The sequence below is a fragment of the Lucilia sericata genome, unplaced genomic scaffold (assembly GCF_015586225.1).
Source record: "Lucilia sericata isolate MDLA Ls3-8-SP2 unplaced genomic scaffold, ASM1558622v1 Contig000076F_arrow, whole genome shotgun sequence".
In the NCBI taxonomy this organism is placed as follows: Eukaryota; Metazoa; Arthropoda; class Insecta; order Diptera; family Calliphoridae; genus Lucilia; species Lucilia sericata.
Window position 1 is genome coordinate 813381 of NW_023994109.1, and position 18315 is coordinate 831695.

The window sequence follows — 18315 nt, forward strand, 5'->3', positions numbered from 1 at the left end:
TTTTAAAATAATGATTTATCTGTACACAGAACATACTCATTTTGAATTTTATCCGGATATAATCATTTAATTACGAATTAAGTGATTTTCAGAAGTATACCTTATATGGGAGCTAAGACAACCTATGGACCGATCCGGAAAAAATTCCGTTGAATGATTTATATATACAAAATACATATTTATGTCGAAGCTATGACCTTACGCAAAACATATTTGTGTCGAATTTCATCAAGATAGCTTTATTTGATAATAAGATATTGCGTTTAAGTGATTTTTTTGAAGGAGCTATTACCATATATGGACCAATCCGGAAAAAATTTGGTAGAATGATTTATATGCTCACAAAACATATTCAAGTCGCACTTTATCCCGATAGCTTTATTATTCAAAGAAATATATGCGTTTAACTGATTTTCCTAATTGGACCCTCTATGGGAGCCTATCCGGAAAAAATTTCGTAGAGTGATTCATATAAAGACAAAACATATTTGTGTCGAATTTTACCGAGATAACTTTATTTGGCAATTAAATATGTGCGTTTAAGTGATTTTCGGAAGTGGGACTTATATGGGAGCTATAACCAATAATTGACCTATCCGGAAAAAAAGTGGTAGAATGATTTATATGTGCACAAAATATATTCAAGTCGAATTTTATCCTTATAGTTTTAGAATTTAAGTTTAAGTGATTTTCGGAAGTGGACTTTATAAGGGAGCTATGACCAATTATGGGCCTAACCGGAAAAAATTTCGTAGAGTGACTCATATAAAGACAAAACGTATTTGTGTCCAATTTTATCAAGATAGCTTTATTTGACAATGAAATATGTGCTTTTAAGTGATTTTCGGAAATGGGCCTTATATGGGAGCTATGTATGTATGTATAGCCAATAATGAACCAATCCGTAAAAAATTTGGTACAATGATTTGTATGTACGCAAAACACATTTCACTCGAATTATATCAGAATAGCTTTATTCATCAATGAAATATGTGCGTTTAGGTTATTTTCGGAAGTGGACCTTATATGGGAGCTATGACCAACTGTGGACCGACTGAGATCTACGTTGATAGTATGTTTGCTGTTCATATTTTATTTGCATGTACAAAATTTTGTGTTGATACCGTTATATTTGAGGGAGTTATCAACGATAAACTAATTTCCGGGAATCTATACCTTTGTATGGGGGCTATGGGAACTATTGGATCGATTGTAAAGATTTTGAACATAATTGATCACTGCCCTGATCAATTCAATGACAAAATTCATCGAAATATCTTTGGTAGTTTCTGAGAAAACTTCAAAAGAATTATGAAAAAAACGTAATTTTTTCGAAGTAGTCTGAAATTTTTACTCATAACTTTTTACGTTGTGAACCGATTTTGCTGATTTTCAATACCAAACTGCTTAGAATAATAATAAATATTTTGGTTGAATTTGGTTGATTTCCTTAACTTAATTTTAACGTGAGCGTGTTTTACACAGACAGACGGACGGGCATAGCTAAATCGACTCAGATTTTCATAAGGACCCAGAATATATATACTTTGTTGGGTCTTAGATTAATATTTCTTGGTGTTACACACGGAACGACAAACTTATATGTACCCTCTATCACCACTGATGGTGGTGGAGGGTATAAAAACGGACTACAAACATTTCACATAAACCAAAGGAGTTTTTCAAATATTTTGAATGTTGTTTTTATAACTAACAAAATATGTACAGTGTCTCTCATAAGTATTCGAATTTAGGTATAATATGAAAGGAAACCAAATTTAATAATATATTATGCGTGCAAAATTAATAAATTAATTTGTTATATTGTCTAGACAGTCCTTAGCTTTGATATCACGCTTTTTATACCCTTCACCTTCGTGAGAAGGGTATATATAAGTTTGTCATTCCGTTTGTAATTTCCAAAATATAATTTTCCGACCCCATAAAGTATATATATTCTGAATCCTTATAGATAGCGGAGTCGATTAAGCCATGTCCATCTGTCTGTCTGTCTGTCTATTGAAATCAGTTTTCTGAAGACCCCAGATATCTTCAGGATCCAAATCTTCAATAATTCAATCAGACATGCTTTCGAGAAAATCCGTTCATAAACAACGGAGATATAAGCAAAAATCCGTGACAACCTCTGAAAATTTCATAAAAAATAAACAACAACAACACTGCTTATTCATTGCCTTTGTATTTTGTTTTTTTTTTTTTTGAGTATTTCCCCAGCGGGAAAAAGAGGCAGTAAAGAGGCCTTACTAAAGGCATTATTTTGCAGACACAAGCACACCCCACTGCATTGCAAAATCATTTCAATTTTACACGGCGTGTCATTGTCAGCCAAGTGCTTGCCTTCTCGCTTCTATTAAAGGGCTGATAGGAGGCTTACATAAAAAGGCCTATTAAACGGTCTTCCGTTGTAGGCCTATTAGAAGATCTTCCTCTGAACGCTTATAAGAAGACCTATAATGTAATGTGTATAAGATGGTCTTCCGTTAAAGTCATATTAGAAGATCTTCAGTCAAAGGCTTTGTAAAAAGTCTGTATAGGAAATTATTATAAAAGTTTTAGGGATATATTCATAGGAGTTTATCAAAGTTTTATAAAACAAATTTTCATAAAAAAATTGATAAATTCTTATCCTAAGACTTTTAATTTAATTACCTAAGCAGACATTCTACAAAGCATGCGTAAGCATGGGTTATTAGGGAAGACATTATTAATAAATTCGACATTAAACATAAGAAATTGGCACATGCGTATTTTTAATTATAAAAGCCTACTTTACGAGAACTTTACAACATAAAGTTTTGCAAAAGACTAAATTTTATTTGGAATGTAAAAAAATACATTCTTCTGTTTTCAGGTAGCGGTTTATAAAAAAGAGGGCAAAATAAATTTTATAGAGTCGATTTTAGAGAGCCAATATATAAAAATAATTGCAATCCCAATCATGTTTGAATTTTAATAATTGTTTGTTTGGCATTGTTTTACAATGCAACTTGTAATGTGCATGAATCCTACAAGAAGGGGAAGCTATGTGCTTGTGGAATATCTTCCGCGAGAAGGCAATGAGGAATGAGTATCGCATCTTTTAGATATATTCATCTATAGTGGATAGACGTGTTTTAAATCGCTCTCACAGGAAAATAACATTGTGAATATAAATTCTTAATAAAAATATAAAAAAAGATAAGTAACAGCGAATGGACGCTAATTAAATACATACTTATTTATTTTTAATATTAAAAATACATTTAAATTAAATAAATTGTCGTTTTTGTTAATGCAATTATTAACAAAACAATTTATAAAAAAGCAAAAAGTATACAAAAAGAAAAAATAACAACAAAACCTTAAATAGAGTGTAGTGTGTGTTATTGTGCATGAGTTTCTCTAACTCTCCAACAAGTGAAAGGAGGCTCAGTAGCAATGGAAAAAATGCATACTTTGTTATGAGCTCTCCATGCAACAACAACAATAATTATGATCCAAAAAATCATAAAAACTATTTAAGTGTAAGAACAACAACAAACGAGAGATCTCCTCTCTCAAGTGCGCCAAAACAGAACAATTGTGTAGATAATAGCGCAAAAGAAAAAATAAATAAACAAACAACAGATTCAAAAACAACAACAAACGAGAGATCTCCTCTCTCAAGTGCGCCAAAACAAGACAATTGTGTGGAAGACAAAGCAAAAGAAAAAATAGATAATCAAACAACTGATTCAATGGTTGATGTAAATAGTAATGCTAATGTGAACAATATCACAAATAGTACCAATAACAATATTAACACTGTGAAAACCATTAATGATAAGGAGGGTCACTCAAGCCCAATGTCAAAGAATACTGGTGCCATACCAAAAGATACTCCAAATTTATTGAGCTCGCATAAAACGCAAAAGATCCAAACGGGAATGGACCGTTATGTCACTTATGCAAAACGTAAGTCCAGCCCTAGGACTTCAAAATTGGAACCAAATCCAAAACAAGCGAAAACAAATTCCGTAAGTCAAAATCGTTTTGCACTGCTTGATAACCAAGAAAGTGAAAAAGTACCATCCATGACTTTAAAAGACCAAAAGCCACCTCCCCTCTATTTGCGCGAACCTACCACCAGTCTATTGGTAAATAAGTTGTCCCAACTTGTAGGCAAAGAAAATTTCCATGTAGTCTCTCTACGGAAAGGAAATATTCAGGAAACAAAAATACAGACTTATTCAGAAAAGTCTTTTAGAACAATAGTTGATAGTTTTGATTCTGAGAAAAGAAATTATTACACGTATCAACTAAAAAGTGCAAAGGGTTTGACAGTAGTTATCAAAGGTGTAGACAGCTCTGTACCAACTGATGACATTAAAAAGGCGCTAGAGTCTGAAGGTTATGAAGTGAAGTCCATTCACAATATATTTAACAAGGACAAAATTCCCCAACCAATGTTTAGAGTCGAAATTACTTTTAACTCTTCACGATTGAAAAAAAAGGGTGATACTCATCCAATATACAGTTTAAGATATCTTCTCAATCGCAAAATAACTGTAGAGGAACCCATTAAGCGCAGAGGTCCTCCTCAATGCCTAAATTGCCAAGAGTTCGGTCACACCAGAACTTTCTGCAAATTACCATCTGTTTGTGTGAGATGCGGAGACATCCATAAGAGTCAAGATTGTCCTTACCCAAAAACAGATAACAATAAAAGAAAATGCAGTAACTGTGGTCAAAATCACACTGCTAACTATCGCGGATGTCCAGTATATCTACACATCCAACAATCAAATAAGGCCAGAAGACCTTTATATGCTCAATATAAAGCTTCTAACTTCCCAAGCCTTCCTAATACTTCTAGTGCTCAATATAGAAGTATCACAAATAAAAGCAATCAGAATAAATCGTATGCCCATACGACAAAAGAGGGTTCCGTTACCCAAATGAATGCAAATCAAACTTCTAGTGCCCAATATAGAAGTCTTACAAATAAGAATAATGAGAATTTGCAATCAAACAATGAAAATAATGCCCCATTATTTTCATATGCACATGCATTAAAAGAGGGTGTGCCTGCACCCGAAACAAATTCTCAAAGCTCTATTGAGAATCTAATTCAAACCATGAACGGTTTCATGGCAAATATGCAAAATATGTTTCAACAATTAATGCAGAATCAAAGTATGCTCATGCAGATCCTGCTAAATAAAAAATGAATTCTCTAAGAATTTGTTTTTGGAATGCTAACGGCCTTAGCCAACACAAGAATGAAGTAGAACAATTCCTGCTACTTCAGGAAATTGACGTACTACTCGTCTCTGAAACACACTTTACCCTAAAGAATTGTTTCAGAATTAATGGATACTACACTTACGATACAAAACATCCAAGTGGCAGAGCCTGTGGTAGAACAGCCATTTTAGTGAGAAAAAATATTGGACATTTCCCAATGCCAGAATACAAAAAGGACCATATCCAGGCCACCTCTATAAATATACCTGATAGTCGAGTTACAATATCTTCAATATATTGTCTTCCTAGGTATAATGTTAATCGAGAGCAGTTTCTCGAATACTTTAAAACTCTTGGCCCAAGATTCATAGCAGCTGGTGATTATAATGCAAAACATACATTTTGGGGCTCTCGCCTCATTACTCCCAAAGGCAGACAATTGCTAGAAGCAATATCGTACAACAGACTAGATGCCATATCTAGTGGCCAACCTACCTATTGGCCTACAGACCTCAATAAGATTCCCGATCTAATTGACTTTGCTGTAATCAAAAATATAAAACGAGAATTTATTTCAGTGATCCCTTCATTGGACCTCTCGTCAGACCACTCGCCTACAATTTTAACGTTATTAGAAACCCCAAATAAATTGGAAAACTATTGTTCTTGTTTCCCTAACAAGAAAACGAACTGGTTAAAGTATAAAATGTATGTTAGCTCACACCTGCCACAAAACATTTCATTGAAGAATGACCATGAAATACAATTCGCTGTCGATATATTTACGGATATCTTACAAGATGCTGTCAAAGTGTCTACACCCCCAGTCACCTTGGGAGACTTCAAAAAATCGAAATGTCCTAGGAACATTGAGTCTCTTATTAAAGAAAAGATAACACTCAGACGTCAATGGCAACAATCACGATCTCCAAACATAAAGGTTAAACTTAATCAGTGCCAAAGAAGACTTCACATCGCTTTAAAGGATAATAAGGAATCTAATCTGAGAAATTATCTCAAAAACTTAGACCCTATTAAGAAAACAGAATATAGTCTCTGGAAAGCTGTTAAAAATATGCAGTGCCCTATTGCATATGAGTCACCTATACGCCTCCAGAATGGTCAATGGGCAAGAAATACGTCAGAAAAAATTGAAGCATTCGCCAATCACTTGGAGAATGTGTTTACTGAAAATTATACAGATTCTTCTATTAGTGCTAACATTATAAATAATGTGGTTCCACACCCAATAAAATTCCGGTTCTCTACCGTGAAGATGACAATCAAAGGTCTAAAGGCAGGAAAATCACCTGGTATAGATAAAATTACTACCACGATGATAAGTAACCTGCCCAATTCAGCACTGAGAATTATTTTGTTCATCTTTAACTCGATGCTACGTATTGGATACTTCCCTAACTCATGGAAAGTATCCGAGATTGTTATGATACCAAAACCGGGGAAAGATGTCACTCAAGTGACATCATACCGTCCCATTAGCCTGTTGTCTTTATTCTCAAAACTTTTTGAAAAGTTATTGCTTGAAAGCCTTTTAGTACACTTTAACGATAATTGCATTATTCCTGGCCATCAGTTTGGTTTCAGAAGAAAGCACAGCACTATCGAACAGGTACATCGAATAACAACTCTTATTCGGATGGCCTTCGAGAGCAAGCAATATTGCTCTGCATTATTCATAGATATTTCTCAAGCTTTTGATAAAGTCTGGCACGATGGACTAATACACAAAATTATCACATTACTACCTGCGAATGTTCACAAACTGCTTAAAAATTACATATATGAAAGATCTTTTCAAATCAGATCTAAAGATGTGATCTCTTCACGTCGAAAAATATCTGCTGGAGTACCCCAGGGGAGTATTCTAGGTCCGTTCCTATATATTTTATATACTGCAGATATGCCAACGAGCGCACTGACTCACACATCTACATTTGCGGATGATACCGCTTTTGTAAGCATGCATGCAAAGCCTTCAATAGCTTCTGAACAACTCCAGTTTCACATCGGCGAATTGGAAAAATGGCTGGACAAATGGAAAATAAAAGTCAATGCTACAAAATGTACTCACGTTACATTTACTTTAAGAAGGGAAAATTGTCCTCCCGTGCAGATAAACAATATAAAAATTCCTGAACAAAGCCATGTGAGATATCTTGGTATCCACCTTGATCGCCGCTTAACATGGACTCACCACATTGAAGCCAAGGTTACACAAATAAAATTAAAGTCAGCTCAATTGTACTGGCTAATTGGACCACGGTCTGCTCTAGACTTGGAGTACAAAGTGCTTTTGTACAAAACAGTTATAAAACCGATATGGCTATACGGCATTCAACTGTGGGGAACAGCCTCCTCATCTAATGTTGAAAAATTACAAAGAAAGCAGTCAGCACTGTTAAGGTCAATAACAGGTGCCCCGTGGTACATTCGCAATAGTAATATTCATAGGGATCTCAATGTCCCCATAATACGCGAGGAGATCAAACTCTCTTGTTTAACCTACCTGTCGAAACTAATGGATCACCCAAATCCCCTTGCCAGGGAGTTGCTGTCATTTGAGGGTCACAGACGACTGAGAAGAACGGAAACATTGGATTTTGCCAGATAATCAAATTATCGAGAACTTTTGTTGAAATTGCAGTGGCAATAACGACGTTAGTTATAGTTTAGGTTAAGATTTCAATACTTATTGTAAATTTCTATGTAAGAAAGATTCAATAAATAATAACTAAAATGAAAAAAAAAAAAATCTTTTAGAATGAGTAAATATGTCTCTTAGAAGGCCTAAAAATCAAAGTCCTACCATTTTTTCCCGCTGGGTTCGTTTCGTATGTTTGTATGGCTGTGTGTTTCATTGCCTTGTGTATATTGTTTTTGTTTCTTGGTGCATTCAATTTCGTATGTTTAGATGGCTGTGTGTTTCATTGCCTTGTGTATATTGTTTTTGTTTTCTTGGTGTATTGAATTTCGTATGTTTGGATCAGGGATGGAAAATGAGATTTTGTGTCAGTATCAAAACATATTTCAGAGGGTACTTTTTTGGATCTCAAAGTACTAAAATATTTTTTTTGCTAAATGATGGCAATTTCTTAACTACATTTAATTTTTTTAAACAATCCATAACAGAAGTAGAAAGGCATTATATGTTAATATGATGAATCCTTGTCCGTCCCTCAATGTTCACCTTTTTACATCTCAAATATTAGCCAGATATTGTACTATGTAAATATCTTAAATTTAAAGCTGTCATGATATAATTTATTATATTTTAATAAATCCGGCATTAATTAAAATTAGGCCACATTTCGCCCTATAAAAGGACGAATTTAGAATTTCAACTTAATGCTAATAATTGAGCTACAAATATTAGTATCGACTGTTCATTGTCAATAAATCGCTTAAATATGTGTTATTGAATTAAAATCCGTCGTGGGTCCTTAAATAGGATATTTACTCGTACACCCGATTCTGAATATGACATGAAACAATAATTTGCTTAAAAGTCCAAATATTTTTGACCTAAAACTTCTTATATTATCTTTGATTAAATGCTTAGTTTCAAAACATGTCGTTTTATAGTAGATTGAATCCTTCCTATCATTTGGAAATCATTTGTTTTAATGTCAAATATTATTTCAAAATTTAAATTTCTGGTAATTTTCTCATAAAATATTAACAGTGAAATTTTAATAAGATTAATATTCATATAATGTCAATCAATATAAAAATATGTACAACTTTATTAGCCGTTTATAATTTTATTATTATTTTTTTTAGAAAAAACGGCTTTTAGTTGATGCATTTTTGAGAATTTATATAACAATGTGCTACACTCTTATAAATTTTTGTTTAAATTTACACTATTTATTGTAGGTAACCAGACTCCTAGTATAATTAAAAATACATGTTCAAAAATATTCAAAATTTTTAAACACATTGTATGTAAAATCCTTTGATACAAAATGTGTGTTTTTACCCTTTTGTATTTATAAAAATGTTTAGCAACATTCCAAAATCGTGTAAATTTAAATTTTTTGTGTTTAAATAAAACATTTTTACATGTAAGTTTAATATTGAATTGTTTAATTGTACATAGAAATGTAAACCTTTAATGTACCACTTTCTATTCAAAAGATTAAAACACCTTAAAATTATTTTGAAAGAATGCTTTATTTAATTTTAAAATTACAAAAGAATTATCTTTAGATCTCATTTACTTGATGCACTTTCGTATTTAAATGGATTTTTATGTAAATTTTATCTTTATATAGTAAATATTGAGGAATCTTGAATATTCGCATATTTGTGGATGGATTACATATTCATAATTTAATGTTCTATTGGAAGAAACCAATGGGAACCAAATGTAGCCACGGAGCACGCACATTAATTGGATTTTTATTCAAAAATCCTTCTTCATTCAAACTTGACAACAGCATAATGCAGCATTTGTTTGAGCGATGTCTTGGACTAGTTCATTGTCGATTTAAGTGGACCAAATTAATACAATTTTTTGAATATTTTTGCTATTTGTATTATTTTTTCTATTGCTTCTTAACATAATCTTATTGAAAATGTTTTATTTGTTGAAATATTTTATTTTTTTAAAAATTGTTTGACATTTCAATATTACTCGTCTAAATTAAAATTACACACATTGGGGCTAAAATATAAAATTTAAACACAACATGTGTAATTATAAAGTTGAAATGTTTATTTTATTGGAAACATGTTTATGAATAACCAAAATACTACATTTTATTTGTAGTTTTGCAGCTATAATGTTGTAATTAATTCTTATAAACATTTTATGCTTAAACTTACACATCTTCTGTAATTTTCGAAAAAACTTACATACTTTGTAATAGTAATTTTACATGCATTTTTTAGAGTGTAAAACACTCTTGGAATTTTAAATATACTTTAACCTGTTATTTTTTATCGAAACGATATATTAAAGGTTTTCATACAAAAATTCTTTATCTATCTGTTAAACGATAATCGGATATTGTGATTGTGGCCCTGAGAGTATCAAATAAGACTCGGGAGTACAACGGTACTTTTGAACATCAAATAGTATCAAAAAAAGTACCATCGTACCAATTTTTCCATCCCTGGTTTGGATGTCTGGTGGTTTCATTGCGTTGTGTATTTTGTTTTTGTTTTTTCTGTATTTCGTTTCGTATGTTTGGATCAGTGTGACCAGGTCTCAAAAAATGTTGCGGCTAAATCCCATCCAAAATAATGCTAGAAAAAATGCTGAATTAATTTTAAAATGCCAAAAAAAAAGCTACAATTTTTTAAGTGTTTTTATGAACAATTCATATTAATTTGTAACTGAAATTCATTGTAATTTATAACAAGTAAGAAAGTATATTCTGCCGTGGTTGACCATATGAGTATAAAATTTGATTTATTTTTCGTAATAAAGCATTTATGTTGAATTGAACCTTGGTTCCGATATATTTAAACTAATTTTCTGAGAAAGGCTTTATACATTTGTATATGTATGGGGGCTAGGTAAAATAAAGGACGGACTTTAACCATTTTTAAAAGGTTTTGTCATTGGATCAAAAAGCATACGTGCTTATTGTTGTTTTGATAATTTCAACCTCTACCAGACGGTCAGACTTACATGGCTTAATCGATTCAGAAAATGATTCTTAACCGATTAGTATTCTCAAACGTAGTATAGTGGAGTAGGGTAAAAAATTAAGTTCCGTGGTATTAAAATAAAAAGAAATGCTAAAAATTATTTCAAAATTTTTGTAAATTTAGCAATATGTAATATCTCTAACTTTAAAATATTTCTGAATGCAAAAATTACATTAAAACTCTATTAATTACACTAGTTGCTCATGGTATAAAACCTATATGTGTTTTCGGAAGGAAAAGTATAATATTTCTAGTTTTACTTTTTTTTATATAAACAATTTTATTTGAAGGGCTTATTGCAGTAACTCGATATGCCACCAACCATCACAATTCGATTTTATGTGCTTTTTGAGTTGCTAGGAACCATATCTAATGTCCCTAAAGAGATTTTTAGCGTATTATGGTAAATTGGCGATATAGGGCCATGCCTCTTTTTCCATTTAAACAATTTGAAAAAAATTTTATTTCATAAACTCGATATGCCACATATATTTTTTACACTTTTTAAGAAAGTCCTTTATAATGATGGAGATAAAAGCGGAATTGATATTTTTTTATGTTACTGTGATAGAACAAGTTAAGACAAGTATCATTATACGAAGAGAAAAATTGTTTGCTCGAAATATCGGGAGATATAATTTTTTGAAATTAAACTGGCTTCCCTTGTTACTGCATAAAAATAATTTCATATATAATTATGTTGCTTACCAAGTTCTTGCTGATTGGAAAATTTTCGATTGCAAAACATCAAAAATTTGCTTATAGATTTATTTTCATTTCGTGGAAATATTTTATATAAATAATAATCAAACTATGTGCATAATATAAAGTCATATTTATCATACGAAATTAGCAAAGACATTGCAGCATATCCTATAATCTTTGTAAAACATATCACAATCATCAGCGTATACAAAAAGCATAATATTGTAACGCCTGTTATATAAAGTGCATATCGAAACCTCTTTTGAACAATGGACTTGAAATTTCTAAAATCCGTGCAAGAATTCTGACACAACATGCTTCGAAATTGGTTCAGATGTTAAAAATGATGATCAAGAAGCAGAAAATCAAATTTTAATCAGTGCAAAACCCAAAACAATGTGTTTTGTCATTCTATTTAAAATAGAATCAAACCACGGGACCTGCCTTTTACTGCAGAATACTTTAGCTAAGTATATTTAGCCAAATTTATTCTCATATAAAAAAATAACCAAAAATATAAATTTCATATTGAAAATAAATTTTATAAATTTTTTTGTAGCAAGAACATGATAAGCCACTTTGAAAATGTACTAGAACTTGTTTTTTGAAAATAAAAAATGTTCAAATATTGTTAGGCAATAACTTGATAAGCCACAATTTTTTGCTAAAACAGTGGTTTTCACTTTATTTATGATATCCATCTATTAGCATACGATAGTTATCGACCTTATATGATTATTAGGCGTGTTTAAAGTACAAATTAAAAAAAAAAACATTTTTTTGAGAATTTTTTTAAACTTTAATGTCGATTTACTCAAAATTTTATTTTTGTGGCATATCGAGTTACTGCAATAAGCCCTTCATTTGTATTCCTCAGAACACTTTAAAAATGGTTTTCATGTCACAAAAATATTGAAAATTCCGTTGAAATAATTTTAAATCTCGGTGAATAGATGTCAGGTTTATAACTTCCAAGATTTTTTCGGAAAAATATATATGAGAATGTATGAAATGAATTGAGAGATATATTCAAATCCGTAAGTTTGTAATTCTGGAATAAATTGTCAATAATATTTTCGAAATTTATGCATTTTTTTTAATTAAAAAAAAACGTGACAACAAAATTACTAAAAATTTGGTAAAACTAAAAAGAACAGAAAGTAGGATGAGAAAGTCTTAATTATATATTATTGATTTTTTTCAATACTTATTTTCAATAAATTAACAAGAACTCCTGAAGGATGATAAAAATTAAAACCTCTTTATTTCGTATAGGAAAAAATAAAATTTGTTAATTAACCGTCATACATAGCCTTTTCCAAAATTATATGTTTCATTCCATGAGCAAACAAAATGTATTAGTTTGTAAAATAGCGTACTGAACGTATTTGTAAAAATATATGAAATCTCTTGAATTATTTCTATCACTTCGAATTTAAAAAAGCATTGGGTTCCAGAAAAATATTTTAGAATACAACATTTTAAAGTATTCACTTGTATTGGCGTAATTTTAAGTTATTTATCTTCATGAATCTTTTTGCATTATTTTGAATTACAGTGTAAATTATTACATTTCTCATATTTCTCGTTGCTTGTGTTTGGGTAGACATTTAATTCTGATTTTTTCCGGTTAAACCTATTTCCAATATAAATCTTTTTTGCAAAAATTTGTCTTTTTTTGTTTATATACTAAAATTGCAAAAAAAGCTAAAAATATTTTATAAAAATGCTAAATAAAATGCCAAATGCTAAATTAAAATTTTACAGCTAAATCAAAATAAAAAATGCTAAATCTAGCTGCAAAAATGCCAAAATGGTCACACTGGTTTGGATGTCTGTTGGTTTTACTGCCTTGTGTATTTTGTTTTTTGTGTGTTTATATCGTTTAGCGTTGTTGTTGTTCATTATGTTTTGCTATTGCTATAATAATGATATAGTCGGGAAAATGAATTTTTAAATACACTATGGTGAAGGGTATATAAGATTCGGCACAGCCGAATATAGCGCTCTTACTTGTTAAAAATTTAAAAATTCACATTTACTTAAATGAATTTAGCTTTTTTTAAAAAAAGTCCTTAAAATTACTTTACAAAAGTATACGAATTTTTCCTGTATTTCATATTTGACTATATTATACGAAACACAAAAATTAGGATCGAATGGTTTTTTGCTAAAAATTGTTTTAAGGGGTAACTATCAACCGAATGGTTATATTTTTGGCCCATTTGGTCCACAATTTTGGGGCATTTGTACTATCTTTTCATGTAATACACCGTACAACAAATTGGGAAAAATTTGTTGCACACATGAGCAAGACCATATACGTAGGAAACTACATACTTAATATAGTTATACTACATTTTTGGTTTTTTATTTTCTAATCGTTTCTTCCTTTCCTTTAAAGTTTGAAAGGAAGAGTAAGTATAATTATATTTAGATGAAATTTGGTTTGGTCTAGTAGGTCAATATGGGTATCGAATGAAAGAGGAGAATAACAGTATTCTTACGAATGAAATAATTTTAAAATGTCAGAATAAAAAACAGAAAAAAAGTCCTTTAAAATTTTAATCCTTTAATATCCTTATTTTTTATATTAATTTTTTTTTTTTTGAAAAAAATATATGTTAAATTGAATATTATGGAGTTTCTGACTGAAAAATTTCGTGTTTTTATCTCTATCAGTTTCTTGTAAAAAAAAGTTTAAAGTTAAGTTATACACATTTACTTAAATTAAAAAATATGTTTGTTGGAAATAATTTGTATATTTACCATAGAATATCACTTGAAAGTTAAAAACAACTTTATTTTATGGTGGCTTGTCATAATGTCCATGGACGTTATGGCAAACCAAACAGTTTCATAGTGTCCATGGAGGTTATTACACTTTCATAAGAGTCTCAATATCCATGAGAAAAGTGGCATAAAGTCCAGGGATTACATATAGTCCATTTATTATGAAAAGGCTTGATATAGCGAAGCCGGTATTCCCCTTGCGCCCGGCCGAAGGCCTGACAAAACGTCCATCTCCTAAGTTTAAAAAATATATGTCTCAAAAAATTTATTTTCCCACCGATTATGCCCAATAATTCGACCTAATCTATAATCTTCGGACTAATGATTGCCCAAAAATTAGCAATAAAGTTATTCCAGCCTTTTTTATTCATGGTGAGGTCCTTGATATACCTAATTTTTGTATTTTTTAATAAAAACTATAAACTTCTACTTATATTTAATGGATAACAATTGAAAGTGGTAAATATCAACATTCTTCCACATAAAGTATTTTTAACATGACATGATAAAAACTAAAATAATATTTCCTTAGGGCCAATCTTTAGGTGAAAGATTAGCGACTAAATTAAAATTAATCCTCGAAAGATGTTTTTAAGTACTCAATTAGTTAATTTTGTTTGCAAGTTTAACCGCCCAATGGAGGTGGTTTAATCTTAAGCACGAAATCCAAAAGTGTAAACAGCTGATGCAAAAAAATTAATACAGTTTTTATAAATATAAACATTAAAATGTTCTATTTATTGATTAGTATAAATTATGGACACTTCAAAATACATTTTTTTGTTTTTAATTTAAGTTTTCATTAATTTTCATATTAAATTTACAATTGTCTTCTTCTTTTTTTTAAAATATGCATTGTTTTGATAACAAACAGTGAAGTTTTCTGTTGTTTTGTATGCAACACTTCGAAGTTTAATCTTGTACTCAAAAACATCAAAGGGGATTAACATAAGATTAAATTTATTTTTAGATTAACTAATCTGATTATTAATTGGCATTTGATTACCATCTCAAAAACCCGCTCTTAGTGGTTTTTATACTTTCATATCCTACAAGGTTTTCCACATTATTATTATTTTTAATTATATCGCAGAGAAAATGACACTCCGTTTCACATTGTCAAATTTCATATTTTTATTCATATTATTTTAGCTAAAAAACACTTTGAAGTTTTCTGATATGAAAAATTTATTAATTTATTATCTGGGATAATTAAAAAAAATTAATAAAATTTAACAAATAGAGATATGAACACTAAATTTGAAAGAGATATACTCCATTCTAATATCTTTTTTATAAATATATTTTTTGGGAAAAATTATTATAAAATTTCAAGGATAATAAAGGATAAACTTTTATAAGGATATTTTTTATATCTTTTTATTCTTAAAAAATAAAACGATATAAATATTAGAATTGTCCTCTTTCGTTTGATACTCATATTGTTATAATATTTTTTAAAATTCTATGTACCTTCAACTTTAAAGTCCTTTAAAAAGGACGAACGATCAGAAAATGAAAAACAGAGTACGCAGTTATACCACATAAATTATGTGCTTTCGTATGTATGTATATGTTTTGGTTCGTGAGTGAAAAATGCTGTTGGACGGTGATATCATTAAAATGGCGATTTTCGAAAATATTTGTATTTTTTTCTGCTTTTTCCCAGAGATAAAACCAAAATTTGTTATTGGGACTTAATATACCCCTTGAGGTATCTAAAAATAATATTTTTTGTTACAAGAATCTGTTTTTAAACGTTCCAAGATATTTTATTGGAATCATTCTTCTTTCGCTAATTCAATTTATTGGAACTCAAGTCCATTTTTATAATACTAGGGTCAAAAATTTTCGGGGAAACTTGTCTTCTATATATTGTTTTAGATATCAGCTGATATACATTTAAAGTTTTCAATATGTTGTGAAAGTGTACAACTCCAAAGCATGCCTCGAAGAAACGCCATTCAATATAGTGGAATCATTCGATCCTAGATGGTACGAAAAGGGACTTAAGATCCAGATAATTCAATTAGAAACAGAAGAACGATATCAAAAATATATCTTGGAATGTTTAAGTATAGATCCTTATAAAAAAAATTATTATTTTTAGATACCTCAAGAAATCGACTAAATCCCAATATTAAAATGGCAAATATGGTCAAAAATCGTAATATTAATGTAATATTAGATGGTACAAATGCCCCAAAATTGTGGGCCAAATTGGCCAAAAATATATCCTTTCGGTTGATAGTAACCCCTTAAAACAATTTTAAGCAATAAGACCATTCGATCCTAATTTTTGTGTTTCGTAAAATATGGTCAAATATGAAATACAGGAAAAATTCGAATACTTTTGTAAGGCAATTTTATGGACTTTTTTTAAAAAAGTTAAATTTATTTAAGTAAATGTAATTTATCCAAATTTTAAGGAGTGCAATATTAAACCTTAGGACTCTCTAGACAAAATATCAAATTTAATTATTAATTTTACACACAATAAATATTATTAAATTATGTTTCTTTTAAAAGTATACCTAAATTCGAATACTTATGTGAAACACTGTATGTATGTAGAATCAAATGTTTTTTCATTTATTTTAACTAACAAAAAATTCTTCAAAATGTGTAAAATATACGTTTTTTCAATTATTTTTACTAACCAATTTTTACCTACATAATTATTAAAAACTATTCGTCGTTGCTGCGACAAAAATAGTTATGTGTGTTTTGTTAGGTTTTCATTAGAGCAAAAAAACTGTTATTTAGTAATTTCGCGAATTGCATTTGAAGTTATATATATATTTTATGCGAACCTAAGCTGTAAACATATTCAAGCATTTTAGACCAAAATACTTTTTGAAATTAAATTACACATAACTCGTAAAACCAAATACCATGATAATTTCTAAACAAATAATGATATCTTCACAGGATTTGGTGGATAGATGTATGATAGGGTGGGTCGAAAATAGGCTAATAGGTAATGCATAGTGGGGTCTCCCTGAACAAAACTTGGCATTAACTAAACTACAATGTTTGGTATAAATTATGGGTATCGATGAATACACTGAAAATAATCCATGCTTAACTTTACGAAAAAAAATTTCGTAACTACTTTTTTCGTAATATATACGAAAATTTCGTGTATAATACGAAATATTGTTTAATCAACCCCTTTTCTAATTTTACGAAAGTACGAAAACCTGTCGTAATATCTTTTTTCGTATATATTAAGAAACTTTGTTTTCTTTTACAAAAATAATTTCGTTAAGGCATGTATTTAACGAAAGTAACGAATTTTTTTCGTAACAAGATTATTTAGTAATATACATACAAGAATTATTTTTAATTTCACAAAAAAATTATTTTGTTTTTTTGTTATTTTCGTAATTTTAAGGGAGTTTAATTAAACGTAATTTTTAATTTACAGGAAATTAGCTGCCTAATTTCCTGTAAAATTTTTTATGTTTTTTTAAAAAACATAAAAAATTTGTTTTTTTTAATTCGCAATCTTTTTCTAAATTTACAATAATTATTTTAAAAGAACTAAAATATTTATGTCTTTAAAAAAATCGTAAAATGAACAAATTTTTTTTTTTCTTAAATTGTATAAAATTATTTTGCATTTTACTAAAATATTTCGTACAATTTCGTATATATTACGAAAGAATTTCGTGGTGCGAAACCACGAAGCATTTCGTACAATGTACAACATTTTTCGTGTATATTAGGCATGGATTATTTTCAGTGTAGAGAAAGTCCTCTAGATACGAATTAAAAAAAGAAAAAGTTGCACTTAATGCAATTTTTTGGCATAATTTTCAAAACAAAATTTTATTTAAGAAATATTTTTATTACATTTATAAATATCCTAATTACTTTCCCGAAAGACTAAATTTAATGCATCTTCTG